General features: G+C 40.4%; 1 protein-coding gene and 1 long non-coding RNA gene across 2 annotated transcripts in view; one reads left to right on the forward strand and one right to left on the reverse strand.

Moving 5' to 3' along the window:
• The window catches only part of LOC146516196 (uncharacterized), a 390,625-nt gene that overhangs the window by 212,149 nt on the left and 151,633 nt on the right, over positions 1 to 26,843 (forward strand). The window lies entirely within an intron of this gene.
• The window catches only part of LOC146516201 (endonuclease V-like), a 111,732-nt gene continuing 93,730 nt past the window's right edge, over positions 8,842 to 26,843 (reverse strand). Inside the window, exon 9 of the mRNA XM_085162788.1 lies at positions 8,842 to 15,031. The gene's annotated coding sequence lies outside the window, so the exon portion shown is untranslated. The remainder of the gene's footprint in view (positions 15,032 to 26,843) is intronic.

Genomic DNA, 26,843 nt, shown 5'->3' on the forward strand with positions numbered 1-26,843 from the left:
CCTATGATGTAGCCTACACCGTCACCTGATCTGCACCTCCCTAGAAGTGTAACTAAATGTTGCGTCTATGAAGCCTGCAATTATTATGAGTAGTCTGTTTAGCTGCTTTTCAATAGATCGGTGTTAGAACAACTAAAATCACCTCGATATAAGGACTCGCAGATATCAGCAAACTCTCCCTTGGTTCCCTGTATTCTGTCTTGTGAACTCATAACTAACTTCACAATAAGGAAACTGTGTTGGACCAGTGGATTCCCTACACTCCTTCCCAATTCCACGTTTACCTTGCATTATATTTTTGAGTTGTCACTGTTCATTAAACTGTAAACCCATCCTTGCATTGTGCATTGGAGTCTTTTAGAGAAATGTTAAGAAAGTATAGCTTTCTAGCCCACTTAGAGAAACCATGCCCCACTGGTGCCTTTGTAGTGTGGTGGGAGACGTGTCCATGTAGTCACAACTAATTCCAGAGGACACCTGCACACAGCCTTGTGCACACCCTCAAATAAGGACATTTATGTCGGCCCAAAGTGGGCTGCTAAGTGCTCACTGAGGGTATTAAATGATAGTATGATGATTAATTGTTCTTTAGCATTGATTTTCCACAATCCTCTCCACTCTGAAAACCGTTTCTCAAAAAGATATTTCCTCATTTGAAGTTTTAATGATGATGATGATGATGGGCAGTGCTGTATGATCCTAATCGTCCATATTTACTACACCGCCTACTACTGTAAGAACCAACCGGAATAGAAATGTGTCACCGTAGGGTAAAGGTGATGTCTTGGAACAGCTGGTTCTCAAACTCTTTGGGTGTAATTATTTATTTTTTGGTAGGTCAGTCCTCAGATCCTGTTAGTCTGCACATCAGAGCGTGCTTGGGAAAGATACTGAACCCCAAAATGCATCTGTGCAAGTGTGTGCAGGATAGTTTGAATGTAGTGTGAACAGATTATGAGTGCTCAGTTAGAAAAAAGTAGCACGTTAGTTTCACTTCATACTCTTCGCTCGACCTGCAGTGGCTTTGTGCCCACAGTTTGAGAACCACTTCTCTGAGTCGACACTAAGGTGGAATAAAAAATCTCCTGCAGTATAACAAACACTTTGTCACTCTCAACTCATCCCAGCCTAACACATTACCTGGAACCTCACCTTGTCATATTTTAATGTTAAGCCTGTCTCCTTTAGGGTAATATTCTGATGAGGAAAAAGAAAACCTCCCGCTTTCCAGTTTAGAAGATGAAGGCGTGTGTTAAAGTCTGTCAGACCTCCCTGCATGGTGAAAAATGCCAGATTTAACGCAGGGTTTGGCTAATGCTTTTTCAATGTGCAACAGGTCCTGACCAAATATTACTCTGTTACTGGTCAGGAGTGAGAATGGGGTGAATGTTTGTTCTGGTATTGAAAATCCATACTGTTAAATACTATGCAGTTTAATAATATACCTTACTATTTGTATACAGACTATCCCAGAAGTCTGTGCACCTGTTTTGGTGAGTGAAATTCTAGCACTTTATTAGTCTGTAATTTCACCTTATTTAGCAGGTATACAGTATTTGTTTGTTCGTTGCACTAATATAGTTTGTGGATGTAGTTTGCTAAGCATACTAGCTACCGTTAACTGATTAATAAACCCATTTCATCCAAAAACTGTCACATGTTACTTTAAACATCAGCATCGTGGTGGGCAAAACAAAACAACCATAGCCACTGTGGAACACTAGCTGGTCAGTGTCACCAGTTTAAGGCCTGTACTACAAAGCAAGTTCACCATATCCAGCATATTTTTTCTTTGGCTGACTTCATTTACCCTAACATCGGCAAGGTTTTTATTAAGTGCATAAGTTAACTCAGGGTTTATCAGTCTAGTGATGAGCAGCTTACATGAACAGCAGGGTGCATCTGCATGTGACCATAGACAGGTCCACTGGCAGCAGAGCAGCTGATGTTGGAAGCATTTTATGGGATTTGCTGAAATGAAAAAAATAGAAATGTTCCAGACATATCCTTTAATTTCATTAAACACAGGTTTGGTTGATCTGAGTTTGGACGCCAAAATGCAATCAACTATTTCGGGACCCAAGTGCATCACATAATTTAAGTAAACCCACTTCTGGTAATACTTTATGCACAACCAAAAGCACTATGCTCTATAACAGGTGTGTCAAACTCAAATACACAGTGGGCCAAAATTCAAAACTGGAACAAAGTCGCGGGCTAACGTTAATATTTATTGAAAAAAAATCTTCCTCCAAATATAAGAATGAATCTTTTCTTATGGACTCAAACAAGTTTTGCTGAAAAACTGAATATGGAACAAGCAAAGCTTAATACTAAACAATATATATATTAGCTGTATAATACCAGTAGGTCAGCTCTAACAGTAATTTGGTATGGCTTCGCGGGCCAAATGTAATTAAATTTGGCCCGCGGGCCAGAGTTTGACACCTATGCCCTATAATATGAAAACCACATGGCCTTACAGTAATTTGATGCTGGCTTCTTTATGATTTTAGTTCATCCTATGGTAGCACGAAGCACATTATTTAATAAAGTCATGTTAAATCTACTTATAATGATGAAAATCAATCATGGAGTCTCCATAACTCAGTTTTATCCCCAGTCTTGAGTGACATAAGCAAACATACATATTTGCAAAGAACATCTGCTTTTGGATGAAAACTGTTTGAGGGAATCTGATGGTCTAAGGCCATCACAGGAAGAGGTCCTGAGAAACAACCCCAAAAACATGTCTTCAGTCAAAGGCCCAGAGTCTAATATTAATGCTGTGCTGCAAATTTACCCCAAACAACTGTCAGCATCTTCTTCACAGAAACATACTGTAATGAATGAATGCTCCCAAGCAGCATCACACATTTAGAAACATTTATTAGTAACACATGGATTGAATTTAGATTAAAATCAAACAGGATAGAATCATAAAAATGAACACAAGTTTCTGCTTATGTAGCAATTTAACTGAAATGTTTTTGATGCTGTGCATCTTCATATGACTAGAGGCAGCTGAACATAAGGCCAGCCAGCTTTTCCAAGTCTCCCTCATCAATGACTTCACTGCTGACCCAAAGACAGCTTGAATCCTGTGTCTGTTTCTCCTGTTAGCTACATACAGGTAGCTCAAAGACTCATTAAAAATCCTTCTTCTGGTCTTGTGTTGTACCCAAATCCCAAAGGAATGTCTGGAAATCTCTTGCGATTCCACTTAACTGTCTCAGACTGACCTTCACACAGAAAAACAAGCAAATAAGCCTCCATGTATAAAAACATTATTTATTTTAACCTAAACCATTCATCTTTTTCCTAACCATGGGATTTTTTGTCTGTACTCCTAACGCAGCAGTACGTTAAGTACATAAACTGAAAAGTAAGTGAAAACAAACAAAACTAAATGGAAAACACAAAACTACGGTGGCCCTGAGAGGCCAAACGGACTGCAACTTCAAAAGAAAAATGCTGCAAAAAGAAAAATGCTGCAAAAAGAAAAACGCTGCAAAAAGAAAAACGCTGCAAAAAGAAAAATGCTGCAAAAAGAAAAATGCTGCAAAAAGAAAAATGCTGCAAAAAGAAAAACGCCGCAAAAGCACACAACACAACGGAAATGTTTCTGGGGAGACAATAACCGGACGGACCAGTTGCACGAACCCAATTCAGGGTCTGCAGCCTTAAAGTACGCAGCCTTAACGGTCCTCAAGGGCCGCGTACTCAAAGACCGCTAAGGCCGGAAGTGCAGGCTTGTAGGCTTGTGAAATGGGACGGTCTAGCCTCCGTCGCGCTGCCCAGGTTGCCTAGCAACCATGATACTAACAGCTGGAAACGTTTCATACAGCTTTGTTTGACAGAAATGAAAGAAAAACACTTGCATTTTTCTTTTTGCAGCATTTTTCTTTTTGCAGGTGTTTTTCTTTTTGCAGGTGTTTTCTGAAGTTGCAGTCCGTTTGGCCTCTCAGGGCCACCGTACAAACCTCCTAAATACACAATGTGAAATGTGGTCCACTGGTTGACACTCTTGTAATTTAGGTCACCATAACTCACCCCTACAGTCTCATTATGCAGACTTTGTCACTCATGCAAACAGGACTTGTTTTCTCTCCGTTTCCAATACAGCTGTTACACAACAAAGTTTGTCTTCTACTGGCCTTGGCAGCGAAAAGGTTTTTGATAGCTGAGTGTTACAATTTGGAGAAATGAGTCGAGCTTTGGCTGAAACTTATTACACTCATCACCGAGAAAGAGTTATCGTATTAAAAAGTAATGCATCAAGTAAGAGAGGAATGATATAACTGAAGGGAGGTTTTTAAATATTAAACCTGGACAAAAATCATTTGAATCAAACTGTAATATGTCAGTAAAATCCTGCCCTGCTCTCTGCTTCTGCCCAAAAAGCATCTGTTATACAGCTTATAAACATTTTGCTGTGTAATAGCAGGAAAATCCAATTTGTCATCAACAGCGCTAATGAGTACTGCTTTAAAATTTAGGTGAGTCAATATCCAGAATCCTAGTATTGACCATGCTCACTTAATGAAGAGACTGAGCGGTGCTGAGACATGGCTAGTTAAGCGTGTTCTTTTTCTGCTGGTAGACAAAGCAGAGAAGAGCTCTACAGTTCACCAATCTACTTTTCGCATCCACTTTCACAACTGAAACCTCTACAGCCAAACCTGGCAGCTATGAACAACACACAGTGTAAACACAACACAATAAGCATCAAAGATAGAGGGAGTAAAGCAGAAGGAGACGGATGGTTCTCTTCTGAGTTGATGGGGCTGAAAACAAAGTAAAAAAACAGAGAGTAGAAAATACAATATGTCAGAAATGTGCTTTTACATTCATTAATAGTGTTAAGTTGTGCAGGTTTTGCAACATGATCATCTTAAAAGGTATTCGGGCTATCAGCATCTTGTTTTTGTTGGTTTGTTTTTGGGTTTTTTGGAGCCGATAGTGACCATTTTTAGATGAAAAGGTTGAGTACACTGACACAGAAACCTTCAAGCTGGTTACAGTTTACAGACAAACAGACAAAATTACTCACTAAAGCTGAAACCTTCTCACATCCTCATTTAAAATATTTGATACAGCAATACATTTAACTTCTGTATTAAACTGTAATAAAACTTTTTAGAAAAACCAGATTTGGGCTTAACCGTGTAAGTTCTGGGTTAACCTTAGTTTCCCGGATGTTTACTGGGGTACATCACAGCGTACGCATCAGTTTTCTTAAAAATATCACCACCATTCCTTGAAGATCCCTCGGACCTCGAGTGGATGGACTATAAGAGGATTTAAGGCAGGGGTGTCGAACTCCAGGCCTCGAGGGCCGGTGTCCTGCAGGTTTTAGATCTCACCCTGGCTCAACACACCTGAATCACATGATTAGTTCATTACCAGGCCTCTGAAGAACTTCAGGACATGTTGGTCGTGTCCAAATTCATGGGCTGCATCCTCCTGAGGACCCGGCCTTCGCGGTCTACGTGGGCCGGGTCCTCAGGAGGTCGGGTAGGCCGGAAGTAAACGGCTATGGAATTGGACGGTCTAGCCTTCTCGATCTACTCCCGCCCTTAATTCAGAGTATTTCCAGTTGTCAGCGCCACGGCACGAAAATCGAAAATGGACCCCGAAATCTTTCTCCGTTATTGTGTTCATTTTTAATTATCAACGAGCTAACCCACATTCTCGCCTGAAAATATGTTTAAAGTTTATTTTGTGGCCCAGAAAGATTAATAAGAGTAATTTTAAAACTTAGTAGCGGCCGCCATTGCCAAAAACTGGAGCTTGGCTGGGCCGCGCTATGAATTCTGGGATATGGTGGGCCAAGAAGGACACACCCGACCCATCCTTCAAATTCGGGGAGAAGGAGGACTCATTTGTCGGCTGCATTCGGAGGAGTCTACGAATTTGGACAGCCTTCGGCGCGTCGCTGTGACGTAATCGGTCTACAAATGCGGCCTCAGGAGGATGCAGCCCATGAATTTGGACACGACCGTTGAGGAGCTAATTTAGCCATTTAAATCAGCTGTGTTGGTTCGAGGACACATCTAAAACCTGCAGGGACACCGGCCCTCATGGACTGAGATTGCCCACCCCTGATTTAAGGTCTAATGGTGTGTTAAGTCTTTATACTTCTGGGTCTTATCTCAAATTTTCATGTAGACCAAGTGTCTGTTTGAACTATATTTTTATATTTATTATTTACTTGCTCTCAGAGTGTTAAACACCACCAGTAAGTGCAACTGACGGCATAAAAACTACAACTGTCTTTGCAGATCTAAATCAGATTCCCCCGACTCTAAATGAGTGTTATACTCTGTTGTTGACCTTTCTGGTTTCATACAGGCTAAACTTTATTAATAAAGGAGTTCTTTTCCTGTGCACAAACACTCATGCAGTGCTTTTAAAACTGAACTACTGTACCCTGTTTTCCTGTTACTGCTCAGCCTGTATTGTGTGTTTAACCTCTTGACATTTTTCTAACATTGCAATTTTATTTTCCTTTGCAAAATCAGCTGCTCTGCTGCCAGTAGGCTTAAGCTGAGGACACTTTTTGTAATTTTCTGACATTTTTTTAGCCCTGGAAGTCAGACAGGACTTCACAAACCAGTGGATGATACCACAGTGACCATTAGAGAAACCTCAGTGGTTGCCACTTGGTTCAGATTCATTACAAGGATACTGCTTCCCTTACATATGTTTATATCCTGTAGTAGATATAAACATTCGTGTAATTGGAGGTAGCTGGAAAAATGTTAATGTGTTGACTGCGGCGTTGGATTAGAAAATACTCAAAAGACTCATGATGAAGTGATGCATTTTAGTATTTTGATATCCAAGCTAGCGTTGGGATTTATATCTGTTAATGTCACATCGGTTGGAGGTAAGCAGACTCAGAGCCGGTGCTCGCTGGAGAAGTTTCGAATGTTTATTTACAGACAGGAGGAAACCACGGGGCACACAGATGAACAGGGTTAATCTGGGGGAAGATCCAGGTTATAGCGAGTCCAAACATCCAATCCTCAATATCCACGTACATGCTCACGGTTGGAGGGGGAAACTCTCTCTCTCACCACACTCAAGGAACACAACGAACGGGACAACCACCTGCACGCAAGGGAAACGAACAGTCACTGAGGGAAGCTGCAGGGAAAAGCACGAGAAGTCAACTAGAGAGGAGCCAGGGTTTCACTGACGATGCAGGTCAACGTTCCAGCGATGAATGGCTGTCCATTTGTGCCTTAAAAAGGGCTGTGATTGTTCATCTGTTGCAGGTGGGTGATGAGCAACAGGTGAATAGACTCAGGATGAGTTGAGAGTGTGTAGTGTTGATCGTGGGCTCACTCAAACGAGGGGGAGAAAACAGGAGAATCCACTGGGATATCCAGGGCCATGACAGTTAAGAAAGGATCTCTCTCCTCTTCTGGAAATTAGATATAATTTCAGCACATTGATTTCTGATTCTGGATTGTCCTTGAAAACTTTGAGGATATTTTTCTTTGACTCACAGATTGAACCCTCACATTACACTTAAAGAGGTTAACAGAGGTTCTGCAGAGGTGAGAGGCCGGCACAGAGAGGATACAGAGCTGGACAAATGTAAATAGAGCTCTTTAGTTTCCTGCACTTCACTCTAATGCAGACAGATTCTCATCTGCTTGAACACACGGTGTTTCCCTCAACCAGGAAGGCGCAGGAGGTGTGTTCTTTATGTCCGTCTTTTGTGCAGCTCTGTATATGATTTCTGTCTTGGCCTCTTTTATCTCCATCCAGCTGAAAAGCACCACAAGGTGCAGGTATACAGTAGCTGCTCCAGGAGGGAGACACAGACAGTTAATATTTAATGGCTGTAGACTTCCAGCTCATGAAGAGCCGGGGACCACATGAAACACTGTTTGATGGTTAAACCGAGTAGTGAGAAATCAGCTGGGTGAAACCTTCGGGATAAAAGCGACTGGAAGCAATTCATCTCTTCTTTCTGCTGGAAGTCGTTCATCTGAAGGAATTAAATATTGTTTTGGATCACAAAAATTGTTGTTTCCCATTTCTGTGATTCTGCACAAAGTATCAGTGAGAGTGTGATGCTTACACAGACACCAGCATATCAAGGAATACCTCTCAGTGAAACAAAGAAAAACAAAGGAGTGTTATTCATCTACACATGATAAAAGGTCTGGGTGTTAAGCCTTGTACTACACAGACTGTGTGAGACTCGGATTTCAGTCGCTGATGAGCAGATGTATAAAATGTCTGTTGATACACTTGTGCTGGTGTTCAAATTGGCCAATAGTGGCTAGATTAAAGCAGGAGGCTTGAGGCAAAGAGGTGCACACCAACCAAATGTTTTGTTGGTGCCTGGCAGCCTTTAACAGACGAGCACTGATTGACCTACAAGTGATTCATTTGTGAAGAGCAGCCTGATCAACAGGAATAACCAGATTACATATATTAGACTGAATTTTAGCAAAATCCTTTATAAACCAGTCACCTAATTTAAATAAGATAAACACGCAGCCTGTAATTTCACCAGAAATTTCCAAAATATGTTTACATCTCCGTCTTCATTCGGTGCCTTTCAAATTATGTCCATGTGCACAATTTTTCCTGTGCTATCCCAATACTTTGTTATCTACGGAGCCCCGCAGGGGACATGGGAGAAAAAAAAGATTAAGACGGACTTTTGCGAGATCTCGCAAAACTAACTCGGGATCTCGCAAAACTTTTGCGAGATCTCGCAAAACTAACTCGGGATCTCGCAAAAGTTTTGCGAGATCTCGCAAAAATTTTAGCCGCATTCTTCCCGTTAGCTCAAAGCTAACGGGAGGTCGAGACTTTTTTTTTTTTTAATATAAAACTTTATTAAGAAACAGTATACAGAACATGTATACAATCAGAAAAAAATTAACATATGCCAGGGGGTGTAATACAAAGAATTACAAACATTCAAATAATTTGTAATTACTACAAATAGTAATAGTTTTCATAGCCTTTTTGTTAAGTGATCCACTAATCAATTTTATGTAACATAAAACATCATTATAGTAATGTTTAAAATTAGGTTTTTTGTTACTGTATTTGCATTTATGAAAATAAAATCTAGCTAAGATAACTAACAAGTTTATTATAAAGTAAACATCTTTTTTTTGCTTTCGAAAGAAACAAAATACAACATTTTCCCATTTCACAGTAAAGTCTTTATAGAGATGTCCAGCAATGAATCTACTGAAGTCTTTCCAAAATGTTCTGTCGAGACCTACTACAGCCGGGAGGAACACCGCTTTCCCAGCACATCGTGCCTCGACCTCCCGGTCGGCTTCGAGCCAGCGTCCGAAGAATGCGGCTAAAACGTCCCGAGTTAGTTTTGCAAGATCTCGCAAAAGTCCGTCTTAATTTTTTTTTCCTCCCATGTCCCCTGCAGGGCTCCGTAGTTATCACAATATTTCCAAAATTGCCAGTGTGTGAATCCATAATTTGTTTCATTGAGAGAGAATTATTTAGAAATTTTTCTAATGATTTCACAAACAAGGCTATTTCTATGAAAAATGAAACAAATGACAGAGGCATTTATTAAAAACTCATTATAAAAACAAAAGGTAGAAACAAAGACAAGTTTCAGTCCTTCTGGCAGTTTTAAAGTTTAAATAAAGACACAAACAGTCAGACATGGCCTCCATCTTGACAACAAAAGGCCATTCTGCATCTGCGGCACTGTTATATAAGACTTTTTGAAGGATGTTACCTCTGTCTGTTGATTTGTTGTTATAACTAGCTGCATGTACAGTGTTTTATAAGAGATTGTTCTAGGAAATGCTAAAAAAAAAATTTAGTCATTGAAATAAATATCTGTGAAAAAGAAAATGTCATTAAATACAACATACCTTCTGTATTTCACATTCTGGTGGGTTTTATTTTCTTCACAGCTGTAAAGAAACTTGTCAGCCTGCTGCAGACTTCACCGCAGACACTCACTTTCTATCTCTGATGACTCCACACAAAGGAGAGCTGAACTTTTCTCTTTCAGAAAACCACAGCCTTCACCTTCATCTCATTTTTGTTTGGCTTTGCTGCAGTTCTGCTGAAATGCTGCAGCAAAGCCTGCACTCATTTATCCTGGTCGTGCCTTCAACAGTTTGACTCTTTAGCACTTCCTTTTATTCTTGTTCCAGGCTTTTAAAGACAGTTTCTCCTTTTGCTGTGTAGGCTTGAAAAAGAGAGGAACTCCTCTCTCCACTGAGGATTACTGCCCATTGCTTTATTGTCTGTATTTTCTCCTGACCTCAGTGGTTGAAAAATGAAACCAGTGTGGATGTGCTAAAACCTCCAGTTCCTCTAATGGCCACTTGAGGCTGGGTGCAAAAAAGAGGGTCAAATCCCGTAGATTCCCATGTTAAACACACAGTAATGCATCATGTTTTGTAAAATCCTGGTTGTAGTGTGTCTGTCCTGATGACTATGTATTTCTAAATATCTATATTGTAAATATCTAAACATCAAAGTATGTTTAATAATGTAGGTGTGTTATAGCAAAAATGCAGGTGACCTCTTAAATCTTCACTCACGATGGCCAAGATGGTCAGTCAAAGAAAAATTATTGGTTAACAGAATATATCAGAGAAACAGATTTACTTGCTAATGCTAGGCATATAATTTGGACACATAAGGCTTCAGGAAGGGGTGATTTAGTTTGACTGAGAAGTGTGCCAACACATTTTAGTGTTCATTGTCTGCTCCTCTGCTCCTCTTTGCTGTGTTTGAGCTGCTTTTCAGAACATTTTCAAAAGTATCAAAAGAATGCAAAAGTATTCACCCCCCTTGAACTTTTCCACATTTTGTCACATTACAGCCACAAACATGAATCAGATTTATTGGAATTCCACGTGAAAGACCAACACAAAGTGGTGAACACGTGAGAAGTGGAACAAAAATCAGACATGATTCCAAACATTTTTTACAAATAAATAACTGCAAAGTGGGGTGTGCGTAATTATTCAGCCCCCTGAGTCAATACTTTGTAGAACCACCTTTTGCTGCAACTACAGCTGCCAGTCTTTTAGGGTCTGTCTCTACCAGCTTTGCACATCTACAGACTGAAATCTTTGCCCATTCTTCTTTGCAAAACAGCTCCAGCTCAGTCAGATTAGATGGACAGTGTTTGTGAACAGCAGTTTTCAGATCTTGCCACAGATTCTCGATTGGATTTAGATCTGGACTTTGACTGGGCCATTCTAACACATGGATATGTTTTGTTTTAAACCATTCCATTGTTGCCCTGGCTTTATGTTTAGGGTCGAGGTCCTGCTGGAAGGTGAACCTCCGCCCCAGTCTCAAGTCTTTTGCTCCAAGAGGTTTTCTTCCAAGATTGCCCTGTATTTGGCTCCATCCATCTTCCCATCAACTCTGACCAGCTTCCCTGTCCCTGCTGAAGAGAAGCCCCCCCAGAGGATGATGCTGCCACCACCATATTTGACAGTGGGGATGGTGTGTTCAGAGTGATTTGCAGTGTTAGTTTTCCGCCACACATAGCGTTTTGCATTTTGGTCTCATCTGACCAGAGCAGCTTCTTCCACATGTTTGCTGTGTCCCCACATGGCTTGTGGCAAACTGCAAACGGGACTTCTTATGGTTTTCTGGTAACAATGGCTTTCTTCTTGCCGCTCTTCCATAAAGGCCAACTTTATGCAGTGCACGACTAATAGTTGTCCTATGGACAGATTCCCCCACCTGAGCTGTAGATCTCTGCAGCTCGTCCAGAGTCACCATGGGCCTCTTGCTGCATTTCTGATCAGCGCTCTCCTTGTTCGGCCTGTGAGTTTAGGTGGACGGCCTTGTCTTGGTAGGTTTACAGTTGTGCCATACTCCTTCCATTTCTGAATGATCTCTTGAACAGTGCTCCGTGGGATGTTCAAGGCTTGGGAAATCTTTTTGTAGCCTAAGCCTGCTTTAAATTTCTCAATAACTTTGTCCCTGACCTGTCTGGTGTCTAAATCCAATCGAGAATCTGTGGCAAGATCTGAAAACTGCTGTTCACAAACGCTGTCCATCTAATCTGACTGAGCTGGAGCTGTTTTGCAAAGAAGAATGAGCAAGGATTTCAGTCTGTAGATGTGCAAAGCTGGTAGAGACAGACCCTAAAAGACTGGCAGCTGTAATTGCAGCAAAAGGTGGTTCTACAAAGTATTGACTCAGGAGGCTGAATAATTACACACACCCCACTTTGCAGTTATTTATTTGTAAAAAATGTTTGGAATCATGTATGATTTTCGTTCCACTTCTCACGTGTTCACCACTTTGTGTTGGTCTTTCACGTGGAATTCCAATTAAATTGATTCACGTTTGTGGCTGTAATGTGACAAAATGTGGAAAAGTTCAAGGGGGCGAATACTTTTGCAAGCCACTGTATATATGTACATTGTAACCATAGAACCATATGAATAAAGTCTATTTTTTCTTTGACATTTGATAAAATGTTGCTTTAAAAAAATCAAAAAAATGCCATGCAATTTTATTTATGTAGCACTAAATGAAAACAACAGTTGCATCAAGGTGCTTTATGTTGTAAGGTAAATGTCCTACAATAAGAAAACCAGAGAACACCCCAACGATCAGACACCCCCTTGGCAACAGTGGAAAGGAAAAACTCCCTTTCAACAGGAAGCTCCCAGCAGACTAGGCCAATTGTGGCGTAACATTCTACTTTAAAATACCCAAGGAACCAAAAGTACAGTTTCCTCCCACCGTTACTCGAATCCAGAGTAATGCCATTCAGAGTAAGCATCTAGCTAGATACCACATTTCTAAGATTTTTAGGGCCAAGTTCAATAACTTTAGTTTAATCTTAATTTAAAAGCAGGAAATTAAAGGTCACCTGAGTTCTTTATGTCTTTAAGGCTTCCTGCATGAAGGCAAGCAAAATCTGTAGTTAAAAAGCAGTGTGTGACATCATGTTGGTGACATACGGGATATCAAATAATGGTTAAGACTGAACTTAAAAACTAAGGAGTCAGAAACTCATATGCAGCAAGATATGTAACTCTGGAGAAGAGGCCAATATGAGAACTATATAAAGATGAAAATAAAAACAAGCCAAAAAGGTCATAGTTTATGTTCAGTCAAACAACTTGTTTCTTTAAAAACAACAGGGAAAATGGAGAAGACAGAAATGCTGCAGAGAGAACAATAGCAGAGCTGTCAGAACAGGACTGCAGGATCACTGTCCTCTGTCAGAGTCCTCGGGCGCTAAATAACGAAAAAGCAAAGACGCCCGCCTGCTCAGTGCCTCTGAAACACAGCGACCGAGAGGGGAGACGGAGGGGAAGATGGAGTGATTGCAGATGGGAAAACTGTGAAGCAAACAAAGAACTGCAGAAGAAACTGTCAGATTCTCTCTCTGAGTGTCAGCTCCTCCCTGACCAGTGAAGCTGAATGATCCAGTAACAACAGTTTACTGAAGACAAAATCCAAAAGAAGAAACATCCAGTAGCATTTATACCGCTAAAGCCTTACCTTCACACAATTTATAGAAGACTGTAGTCACACATTAAAATATGAGCAGGTGAGAGGCACAAGTAGGAATTTATGTGTGAAAGGTAATGCTCAGGTGCCTCAAACCATCATTTTTGTAAAGTTCAGGCTGAACTTTGGTTAAAATTTCTATAGATGTTTAACAGAATATTAATCTACTTTAGCACACATCTACCTGATGGGTTTAATTGCTGGTTGAGCAGCTGAGCTATCAACTAGATCCCCTGTACCCAAGCATTTAGTTAGAGTGTCCTGGAAACTTCTGTCAGACACTCCAGTCCACAAGATGTCCAATTGCTTCCTCCAGCACAGCTTCAGTTGTATTCATTAGGGACTTTGAGTTGAATAATGAGTCATATAAAGGGTTGGTTAGCCTGTGAGACACCAGAGGCTCCGGAGGCAGAGTGTTTTAGGCATGTCCTACTACAACGTGGCCCTAGAGCAGACCCAGGACTTGCTGGAGAGATTGTGTCTCTCAGTTGGTTTGGGAAAGCCCCGGTTAATTTGGAAGAGATGGCTGAAACTCGAACCTGGATAAGCAGCAGGTCGGATGTTTACACGTACAGAAACCTCTTAGTAGCAGCAAAACACCTTTCAGACCTCCTAGTTTCTCTGTTTTAAAAAGTTCTCGACCAGAATGCAATTTCAGTGTATTTTTTTTTATAGATGGGGCTTTCGAATTCCCTGAGATCCCTGATCTCATCAGCGATCACTGCAGCAATTTTTAAGCAATATCAATGAGAGCAAACATTGTTAGTTTGCAATCAGTCGTCAAGGATATCATCGCAGTCTGTTCACTGTGTATCTACAGTACAGTATTTGTCCAGTGTTATAAGATACATACTTCACTCTGTCCAGTCTGCGGTTTTCATCAGCTGATCCTCCGACCCCTCCTGCTGATCAATACTGCCCCATCTGACCACTTCTATTCCTGGCCACATCCCTGCAGAGTCAGCCCCCTTCCCCCCCCCGGCCCTTTTCCGCTTGCCTCGCTGGGACCAGGCTGGCACAGCGGTGCAGGTTGCCAAGTCCAACTCATTTAAAGAGAGACACTCAGCGACAACACGTACAGGATATGGCCAAAGTGATGTTTGTGTGCGGTTCCCACATGCAGCCGTTGTAGCTCACAACATAATTCAACATGAATATTAGACACATATTAACAGCTGACAAGCACTCTGCGGCAGATCAAGGACATTTATGATTTATTTACAAGGTTCCCAGAGTAAAAAACCGAGTGACCCAAAAATATAATGAGAACAGTGCATAAAAAGAGCCACGCTGACCCATATTCAATTTAAATATGGGGCAAGTACATAAAAAGATACAGTTAATCTGACAGTGTCTTTTTGGCAGAGAGTAAAACAGCTTTGCTTTTAAAAATGACTACACACACACACACACACACACACACACACACACACACACTGATGAACTTCTAAGGTGTCTTCTGTACTTGCTGGCTTTTATCTCTGACATCCTTCTCTGCATCATTTGCAACCTGGCACAAGAGAAAGAAAAACAAAGAGCAAACAATTTAACCAATGACGCGTAATACAAACTATTTCACTGAGTCAACAGTATTAAAGACCAAAAAAGAACAATCTTAAAAACCGTTTAAGTCAGCGTAACTGATGGTCACATTAAAATGAAAGTCATTTAGCATTCAGTCACACCTCAGACTGCTAAAAAAACACTTGAGCTTTTGTCTATTAAGCATTTCAGAATCACTCCTAGAAGTTTAACTGAAAATTAACCTCAAACTGAAACGCACTCATACTAAGTGGGATGTGAGAGGTATTCATTATGCTGGAAGACTGCATAACATTGCTCTTTTGCGCTGCAGAGGAGTAGAGATTTTGGTCACATGTTGGTTTCTCCTACAGCTCTGGCTTTTTAAATATTAGTAGTAAAATGTGACATGCAGAAAATATTAGCACTTTATTATATGTAGATTTTATATATATATATCGGCATTAATCAATTTATCAACCTAACATTGACGGTTGAGATTCCCCGTTTTGAACATATTACTGTCAGGGCTCTGTGTGCAGGTGGATGGAGAAGAGGATCCAAATGCGAGACTCTGAGACTGAATTGAAACTGAGAACCTTAGCTTTATTGCTGGTGACAAACGAAAACATGAACTGAACAATGACACTGAGAACTGAACACACAGGCATAATTCTGAGGGTGCGATGCAACACTGAGCACAGGAAAACACAGGGCTAATATACACAGGGTGGTAATTAGGGAATGGGCAACAGTAGGGAGACATGGCTGGGAGAAATTGGACTAACGAGACAGGGGGAGCAAAGCTGCACACACTAACATAAGCAGTGTTGGGAAGGTTACTTTTAAAATGTATTCCATTACAGATTACAGAATACATGCCCCAAAATGTATTCTGTAACGTATTCCGTTACGTTACTCAATGAGAGTAACGTATTCTGAATACTTTGGATTACTTAATATATTATCATGCTGTTTACAACTACATGAATGTACTATTGCTGTGATTTATTACTGTTACTGAAGGTCCGCGGCTCCGAACCGTAGTAAAGGGACCTCTGACTAATACGGTGGGTTCTGTGTTGGGCTCATAGCTGAAAACTAGCTTTACTTTGTTGTCTGGGTCAACTTTGCTAGCGAGAGACAGAGAGAGGCGTTGAAAGGCTGCTCCAACTGAACTTATTGTTTTTGGAGGAAAACACGAACACAGCATACAGTCGAGTCTTAATAGCTTACTTACAACTGGGCTCGTCAGGCACTCTTCTTGGCTGCAGTGGTTATTATTATATTTACATGCTTCCAGCTCCTGTTTCTGCTCGATGACAGCTCGTACTTTTCCTTTTTCTCCCTCCCTCGCTCACAGACACATAACGTGTATGGCAGTCCATTCTCCCTGCAGCACGGACTACACTGCCTATGATGCTACATTCTTTAGAGCTATACCTGTAGCATTCTGCCTATTAGCTTAGCACAACAACAACAAAAAGGCCTCTCTCACCCAGGAAAGACGCAGAGAGAGAGCGTCACCCTGTAACCATGACAACCGTAACGCTGCCACCTGGAACTACAGAACGTAGCTGTCAAACAAAACCCAAACAGTCCTGACCCGCCACAATATGAAACAGGGAAGTACCGCCGTGTAATCCATTTATTTCAACAAAGTAACTGTATTCTAAATACCACCTTTTTAAACGGTAACTGTAACGGAATACAGTTACTCATATTTTGTATTTTAAATACGTAACGGCGGTACATGTATTCCGTTACTCCCCAACACTGAACATAAGACACAGACTTTCACAATAAAACAGGAAATAAGACACAAGGACGCAGACTAAGAAACACAGACTTAGCACGGGCAGAACTAAAAATAAACCAGAATAAGCTGGAACATAGAACATCATTATAATCATCATCATAAGCACTAAGAGAATAAGAAAACACACCAAAGTAACTTAAAACGCAGATTAATCATAAAACCCAACAAAGCACCAGAGAAACATTAAGAACAATCCATCATTCAAAATAAACCAAAACATAACTCAAAATACTGGGTCAAACTAACAGTGGCTGGTGTTAGTTTGCAATTCACTTTCATAATTCTTTTCACGAGTCAGTGATTTGGATGTGTGACTGAATACTTTCGGCAATGTAGTGAATGTTATTTAATTATTCATAATGAAAGGTTCTTCTTTGGCACCAAGTGTGGAGAACAAAAACAAAGAAACATCATTGAAACAAACTGTAAACAGTATCAGCCCTGAAATTCTTAATTGGTGCATCCCTGGACTGTAAGCTAGTAGATGATGATAATATGATGATATTAACATATGCAAACAGAAGCGCTCTGGTGTCTTCAGAAAATGTCAACTGTTGAGTAAATATATCACATGATTGTTTTTAATTAAGTTGTAGAGTGCTCACACTGAGACGCCCAGCTGTGTGAACAGTTTGATTTATGAATCATCCAGTCAAACAGTTATCACTTTTTTAAAAGCTTCTCTATTTTACCTTTATTAGACGGGCAGGTGAACAGGAAGACAGGAAACATGGAGATGGGTGATTGTTTTTAACTTCTAGAGTGAATCTGCTCCTCAATAATATTTTGCCACCATTGTCTTACAATAAATGTATAATTGCAGATACATTTGGAGTGATTTGGGTTTTCTTTTTTTTACATTTAGTCAAGATTTGGACTAAAGGTGGACCAACAAAGACAAAAACATCTGAAACTGAAGTAAAAGTGAATGTTATTGAAAAGCTGATAAACTAAAGTCCAACAAACAATGGAAAGAAAAGTGAAAAAACACAAACTGGTAAACTGGTATCGGAACCAGAATCAGCTTTACTGACCAAATCTGTGTACACATGTCACAGTCTGGCTGCAAAGCTGACTGTGTGGAGTGAGGAGGTAGACCCATGAGCAACACGCAAAGAGACTAATAAACAAAACTTGAGCGTGACAAAAACGAGCCATTTATTAAGGCTGACAAAAAACGTACAAAACAAAAGGCAAAGATGAAACTAAACAATAACTTAAACTGGGTGAACTAAGATTAAAACAAAAAACCTTGAATGTTGGACAGACTAAGGCTATGTTCACACTGCAGGCGAAAGCGCATCAAATCCGATTTTTTTGACCCTATGCGACCCATATCCGATCATGCTGTGACAGTGTGAACGGCACAAATCCGATATTTTCAAATCCGATCTGAGTCACTTTCGTATGTGGTACTGAATCCGATACATATCTGATGTTTTAGAAAGCGACTGCTGTTTGAACGGTCATGTCGCATTAAATCCGTCTTTTACGTCACCGACACAAGACAGACGCCAATTATCAGCGCCGGAGAAGACATCGCGAACGCTTCCTGGCCATCCCGTGTAGATGTCAGTAAAACTGTTGGGAAGACAACGTGAACATTTTATTTGTACTGTATAATCTGCAGATTCTGACAGAAATCTGCAACTATCCTTTGAAGCAGCGCTCCTCTAAAACAGCAATAAGGATAATTATTAGGTTATTTACATTATTATGTAAATAACAAAATAACTTAAAGCAAAAATTGGGAAACGTAAAGTCCGAAGTCTTTATATTAACGACCATCAGTCAAACAATATTGTTTGCTCTGGGTCTAAACAGAGCTCGTTGTGTGTGACGTCTTCTTTTGCGCATGCGGCCGCTTTGAGCGTTCACACTAGAGCGCGTTTGCTGTCGCATTTTATTTGTAGTGTGAACGAGCAGACAAAAAAATCGGATTTGATCAAAAAATTGGAATTGAGCATTAAGACCTGCAGTGTGAACGTAGCCTAAATGCACACATGAGGTGATGAGGAGAAGTGGAAACACATGGGGAAACAGCTGATATGAATGAACATAACAACATCACAGGGGGAGAGTAAAATCAAACACATTGAACATAGGAACACAAGACCTCTTCAAAATAAAACAGGAAACATAACGAGACGCAGACATGACAACAAGAACTTGACAACACAAGACACGCAGACATGAAACACATGAAGGGCAAGGGAGACTTAACACAGGGGTTGAAGACACAAGGCGAATCTAATAACCAAAGAACTATAACAGCAACCTAGGCCTGGTAGAAATGAACTCAGAAAACCTTAGAAAAGAACTTAAACATCAAAATAAACTTATACTCAAAATGCTGGGTCAAAAGATCCAGGATTGTGACAACACATGCAAGGAACTGGACTCTATTTCCAGAATCAGAATCAGACAGACTTTATTTATCCTCAAGGGGCAATTAAGAGATGAGGTAGAAGAGACTCATGGGAGGGAAAACAGATGATCTGACAAAGTGAAAGTCAAGTCTACACACACACACACGCACACACACATATATATATGTTTATACATAAAGAGCTGACTATAAAATGAGACACGGATGGTAACAATCAAACAAAGTTAAAATAAATGATTGTGGAGCAAACAGAGAGGAACAAAATTAGGAACTAAAACCAAAACAAGTGAGAAAACCCTTAAAGCAGGGGTCCCCAACTCCAGGCCTCAAGGGCCGGTGTCCTGCAGGTTTTAGATCTCACCCTGGGTCAACACACCTGGATCAAATGATTAGCTCATTACCAGGCCTCTGGAGAACTTCAAGACATGTTGAGGAGGTAATTTAGCCATTTGAATCAGCTGTGTTGGATCACAGACACATCTAAAAACTGCAGGACACCGGCCCTCGAGGCCTGGAGTTGGGGACCCCTGCCTTAAAGTAAAACAGGAAGCAACCACAAGAAGACAAAGGCTCTCATGAAAAGTATCAGTAAACCTTATGACAGAGAGAGTAATACAGAAGGCATGGGAAGAAAATAACAGAACTAAACCCGTATAGAAACCATACTAACCATAACTTAGCTATGTCACAACGAGAATTTTCAACCAAAGTAATGTTCCGCTGATCGATACGGACCCCATTCGCTTCCCGGGAAAGTATCCTGATGGTGGAGAAGTGATTTTACTTAAAGGGCAGTTTTCCGCCAGGGGGATTCATCATATATTACTGCTCACATTATAGCATCCTACCACAGCTCTGTGCTGCAGCAGCAAAAACTGGAGCCTAACAACGAAGCCCATTAGCAGCCCGTGTCATTATTTTTCCCCCTCACTGCAGAGGCCTAGCTTGCAACTCGAGTCCAGTTAGTTTGGGCCCTATAGCAACACTACACAAAGCAATTTGCTCCCAATGGCCACCCAGGATATTTCCAGTGCATTACAGAGTCAATCAGCATCAGCAAGTTAACTGGAAAAAGAGCAACACAGAGACAAAAGCGAGAGCCAGATGGAGAAGGAGATGGAGAACTGTCATCGCGGTACAGGTGACTACCGTGCTGGTCAAGGTGCTGAATGGGTAATAAAAGGGCATCGTAATGGAGTGGTAATGGCAATGTGGTCATTACACGAGGCTGAACCAGGGTCTCATGTGGAGGAAAGAAGATGAGCCCACGCTGTGTCTGCATCAGTGAGTGACGGCCCCCACTGGAAGTGGTGTTAATATACTACCGGATATATTAGCTATTAGATATGGACACATTATGTCATGGCTGGTAATTATGTAGAGGTATTATTAGTTCTGTTGGTGGTCATATTGCTTCCTGGGAAATTACCTCTGTAGGTGGAGCTCTGTTAAATTAACACAGCACCCTTGAGTCTGTCCTGGGAGAATAGCACAACATCAAATAGAAGAGATTATTCTTCTCTCTTATTTTAAATTGTAGCTTTATAGACAAAAATATTCCAGTTCACTGAAAACTGCTCTGTCACAGCTGAGCCATTTTTAGCCTGCTTTAGTAATCAAATGTTTTACAACTTAACCTGTTTAGAGGACATCCATCTACTTATGTCTACTGATTATGGACTAGGGTGGGCTAGATCATTTTTGCTGTATATGAATGTTAATTGTGATGTGGTCACACATTAAACACATTGACATTAAACTGCTCCATCCTCGCTCCCTCTGAGCTGCTAAGTGGACAGGGTTACCACCTTTTCTAGCAGAAGCCTTTAATTTACTTTATTACTGGCACTTTTTCCATGCAATCCTACTTTCAGTAGATGGGCAACAAATACAAGCGGCCAGATATTAGACATAGCCATGATAGTATGCCGTTATTTCTGTATTATGAGTTTTAGGTACCTGTGGATCCCTCTGGGATAGTTTTGTGTGTAATGAGCTGCAGGTGAGCTTCTCTAATTGGCTGACTGAATAACTGTAAAATGAATATATTCATAGTTTTCCATCTTGTGACCATCACAAAACTGGGTAACAGTTTCAAGCCAAAACTCCAAAATTGTACAGTCCATTTTTTAATGTTTCAAATTATAAGTATATAGATTATTATTCAAAAGAAAAAAAGCACAACCCCAATTTTTTTCAGCCAGTAAAATAATTTCTGCTAGTACCTTTCATATTTTTATATAGCAAATCCCTCTATTTACAATGTTTTATTCTGGACGAGTCAATAAAAGCTGACTTTTGTGTTGTATTTTCAAGGTGCCTGACATATAATCGATTACTCTTACTCCTTTTATACACAGCAGCATATTCAGGATTCACTCCCCCCCCCCCCCCCCCCCCCAAACACAGACACACAGTTGCAGGTCCATACAAGGACTTAAACATCATGATCATACAGTGGGGCAAAAAAGTATTTAGTCAGCCACCGATTGTGCAAGTTCCCCCACTTAAAATGATGACAGAGGTCAGTAATTTGCACCAGAGGTACACTTCAACTGTGAGAGACAGAATGTGGAAAAAAAATCCATGAATTCACATGGTAGGATTTGTAAAGAATTTATTCATAAATCAGGGTGGAAAATAAGTATTTGGTCAATAACAAAAATACAACTCAATACTTTGTAACATAACCTTTGTTGGCAATAACAGAGGTCAAACGTTTACTATAGGTCTTTACCAGGTTTGCACACACAGTAGCTGGTATTTTGGCCCATTCCTCCATGCAGACCTTCTCAAGAGCAGTGATGTTTTGGGGCTGTCGCCGAGCAACACGGACTTTCAACTCCCGCCACAGATTTTCTATGGGGTTGAGGTCTGGAGACTGGCTAGGCCACTCCAGGACTTTCAAATGCTTCTTACGGAGCCACTCCTTTGTTGCCCGGGCGGTGTGTTTTGGATCATTGTCATGTTGGAAGACCCAGCCTCGTTTCATCTTCAAAGTTCTCACTGATGGAAGGAGGTTTTGGCTCAAAATCTCACGATACTTGGCCCCATTCATTCTGTCCTTAACATGGATCAGTCGTCCTGTCCCCTTGGCAGAAAAACAGCCCCATAGCATGATGTTTCCACCCCCATGCTTCACAGTAGGTATGGTGTTCTTGGGATGCAACTCAGTATTCTTCTTCCTCCAAACACGACGAGTTGAGTTTATACCAAAAAGTTCTACTTTGGTTTCATCTGACCACATGACATTCTCCCAATCCTCTGCTGTATCATCCATGTGCTCTCTGGCAAACTTCAGACGGGCCTGGACATGCACTGGCTTCAGCAGCGGAACACGTCTGGCACTGCGGGATTTGATTCCCTGCCGTTGTAGTGTGTTACTGATGGTGACCTTTGTTACTTTGATCCCAGCTCTCTGCAGGTCATTCACCAGGTCCCCCCGTGTGGTTCTGGGATCTTTGCTCACCGTTCTCATGATCATTTTGACCCCACGGGATGAGATCTTGCGTGGAGCCCCAGATCGAGGGAGATTATCAGTGGTCTTGTATGTCTTCCATTTTCTGATGATTGCTCCCACAGTTGATTTTTTCACACCAAGCTGCTTGCCTATTGTAGATTCACTCTTCCCAGTCTGGTGCAGGTCTACAATTCTTTTCCTGGTGTCCTTCGAAAGCTCTTTGGTCTTGGCCATGGCGGAGTTTGGAGTCGAGGCTGTGGACAAGTGTCTTTTATACAGATGATGAGGTCAAACAGGTGCCATTCATACAGGTAACGAGTGGGGGACAGAAAAGCTTCTTACAGAAGACGTTACAGGTCTGTGAGAGCCAGGGATTTTCCTTGTTTGAGGTGACCAAATACTTATTTTCCACCCTGATTTACGAATAAATTCTTTACAAATCCTACCATGTGAATTCATGGATTTTTTTTTCACATTCTGTCTCTCACAGTTGAAGTGTACCTCTGGTGCAAATTACTGACCTCTGTCATCATTTTAAGTGGGGGAACTTGCACAATCGGTGGCTGACTAAATACTTTTTTGCCCCACTGTATAATTTGGGGGAAATTAATACGATTTTGGTATGAATAGAAATCAGTCTCTCTGTGCCATCGGTTTTCCTAATGATAATAAGCATCAGTGAACAAGACTGAACTGAGCCAGCTGTCAAAGCCGACAGGCAAACATTGGTCCATTGGAACCCAGGTTCACTGAATTGGAGACACGACTCCACCTGGTTACAGCAGGAAGATTATGTTAGTTTAAAAGAATAAACAGTTTTATTTGTTGTTATCTATCATGTGCCTGGTCTCACTCACAGCTTCTGTCAGATTTTTTAATCAGATTTGGTGCTCAGCTCAGATAAAATAATCATTGTGGGTGATTTTAACATCCATGTAGATACTGAAAATGACGGCCTCTGCATGGCATTTAATTTAATAATTATTAGATTCAATTAGTTTATCTTAAAATGTAAAAGAACCCACCCACTACTTTAATCACACTCTAGATCTTCTGACATACTGTTAAACTGAACATTTAACAATATTCCCCCAAAACACTCTTTTGTCTGATCATTTCCAAAAAACACATCACTGCAGAATTCATTTCATCACTCTACATGTCTTTCTGAAAGTGCTGTAACTACGTTTAAGGATATAATTCTGCCACTAATATATTCTTCAATGCAATGTCCCAAAACAGTGCAGAGCAGCTACCTAAACTCTACTTTTACATCTTCGCTGCATACGACTCTGGATACTGTGGCTCCTCTGAAAAACAAAGCCTCATATCAGAATACTTGACTTCCTGGTATAACTCAACTGCACTGTGATTTGGCGCTTTATACATAAAATTGAACTGAATAGCACCAAATTACAACAACAGTCATCTCACGGCACTTTATATTGTAGGGTAAAGATCTACAATAACTGAGATAAAATTTCAGAACCCCTTATGTGCAAGCACCTAGTGACAGTAGGAAGGAGAAACCTCCTCCTAACAGGACAGAAACTGTAGCAGACTAGAGTCAGGGAGACGCAGCCGTATGACACGACTGGTTTGGGTTGAGGAAATTGCATCAATAATATTTTAAAGAGGTTAACACAAATAGTTATGAGAATATAAAATCGCTTGTTCTATAATTATTTTACATCTGTGCCACATTCTATAATCTTGAATGACCCACCACAGCTAACCTTAAGTGCTCTGGACACGACGGGTTTGGTGCATTATGGCCACTGTACTTGAACACCTTTTGAGCAGCTGTGAAACAGTATCTAGTAGAAAGTCATCCAATTTAACAGTAGTGATTATCTATGCTGACAGGCCACTGTTAGTCTGTCACGTACTAGTGTGTGGTGAATGGAAGGAGAGAACCCAAATCCAGGACTGCTGAAAAAGTGCCCGACTTTATTGACTAAACTGAGAGGCTAAACATAGTGACGGGAAACACGAGAGGAGTTGACGACAACGAGACAAGGAACTGAGAGAAACTGAGTGCTTAAATAACTTGATAATGAAGAGGACTGGAAACAACTGAATCTAATTAACCCTTTAAGACCTACCATAGAACCAAGTCCGCCAGAGCTTATATTATATTTTTACATGCTGTGGAGCCATTTTTGGGAGCATTTCAAGTTGCTATACATCAATACAACCATTACAGCCTAAATTTTAATAATATGTATGCATTAAGTGCATAGTAATTAAATAAATTGCAAAAAAGTGCAATAAACTACAAAGAAATTTAAAATTTCGTTTTTTTAACATATATTTCTAGTTAGAGGAATTTAAGAGGTTTATCCCTCAAAACTGTAAATACAAAAAAGTTGCACAAAATAGTTTCCCACCACAGGAAATTTATTTTGAGTGTCTTCATAGTTTTATTTTTGAAATACACCAATTTTTATATACTGCAGGAAAAATGAAAATAAATATTATAATGCAAATTTGCAAAAAGCAGCATATGCATCAAAATAAACTATTTCCAGCAGTGCAATATGAGTCCTAAGCATCCCAGAAACGACACAGAAAGTCAGAAAGTCAAATATAACTTTTAAAAACACCAGTATAGGCTCATAAGGCCCTGATGGTAAAAAAAAAACGACATTTCCGCGAAAATGACGTCACTTCCGGTTTTGGGCAGGTCATGGCGGACATGCAATAGTTCGCGCTGACGTCTATTCCAACGTAGGAAGTGTTATGAACAGCTGATCGGATCGGCAAAGCGTGTTTCTGGAATATTATGTTTTTGTTGCTGCAAGCGCTTTTTATGCAGTTTTTGCAAAGCTATATGTGGAAGGAAACCGTGACCTAGGACAAGCTGATGGCATAAGATGTAAGTACAACTCCTCTGGTTTCATATGCAAAAAAAATTACTGCGCTAGCTTACGTGGTTGCAGAGCTACCGGGATTTAAAAGTAGTTGCGCAAAACGGAGCGTGCCTCTCTGACCGGTTTTAAAGGGTTAATGGAACAGAGGAAGTAAAATTAAACATAATGCACACTGACAAGAGACTAACACAATAAAACAGGAAGCAGGTATGGGTTCACTAAACAATGGCAAAAGGTCCAAAACTGAAAACACTGGGTGAACGACCCAGGAAGCCTGACACAGACAAATGTAACTTCAGCTTCCTAACCTAAATACTGACAGCTCAGTAAAGTTTGTTTTCAATATTGTAGAAAACAGCACAAGATTTGAGACAAAGATTTGATGAGCTTTGACAAAGAGTTTAATTGCTTTCAAAAGCTTATTAATAAGTAATGAGATGGATTACTGTTTGCAGTTTCCATTTGCACTTTCAAGACAGTGTGACTGATCTGTATCACGGGAAAAGGCGTCATTTTCTGCTTTCTTATTGTTATTTTTCTGTCTGTTTTTCAAACGGTTTATCACATCTCCATTAAACTCCACAACCCCCAAATCTGTATGAATGATTAACAATAAAAAAAAAATCCAAGCTGTTTTTTTTTAAAAAAAATGAACAGCTTGATAACATCTGCAACTCCAGCTTAACTTAGTTTAATTTCCCTTCATAAATCAGAAGATTAATTTCACATGCCTCAAAGCACTGGCTCTGTCTCTCACAGTTTGAGGAACAACATGTTTTCATGTTTTGTCTTGCTTTTCACGTGTGGCTTTTACCTATAAAAATGTAAAAAAATAAAAACAGACAATGTCAGACTGACATAGAATAGTTTAAAAGAGCAAGGTGACCTATTCCCATTTCGTCTTGTATTTCTCTACTGTCCCATCTGGCCTTTCCTATTATAGACACTAATTAAAGTAAAAATATCCTCGCTGTTGAGTGCGGCCTCAATCTTTTTTTAAACACATGCTTGCAGCAACAGATCTTGACATTGCATGTGTTGTCTATTAAAAGGTGATTGTTAATTAAAGACACTTAATGAGTGTTGGAACTGACAAAGTAGAACTTTGATGGCTGATGGCTCAGATAATTAGTGTTGGAGAGCATTACTCTAATAGGCTATTATGGATCTTTTCTAAATAGATGTAAGACATGATAACACATGAGAGGATACTGTAGGGATGCACCACTAATTATGAGTAGGGGCCACTTTAATTGTTTT

This window comes from Neolamprologus multifasciatus, chromosome 6 (assembly GCF_963576455.1).
Source record: "Neolamprologus multifasciatus chromosome 6, fNeoMul1.2, whole genome shotgun sequence".
NCBI classification, from domain to species: domain Eukaryota; kingdom Metazoa; phylum Chordata; class Actinopteri; order Cichliformes; family Cichlidae; genus Neolamprologus; species Neolamprologus multifasciatus.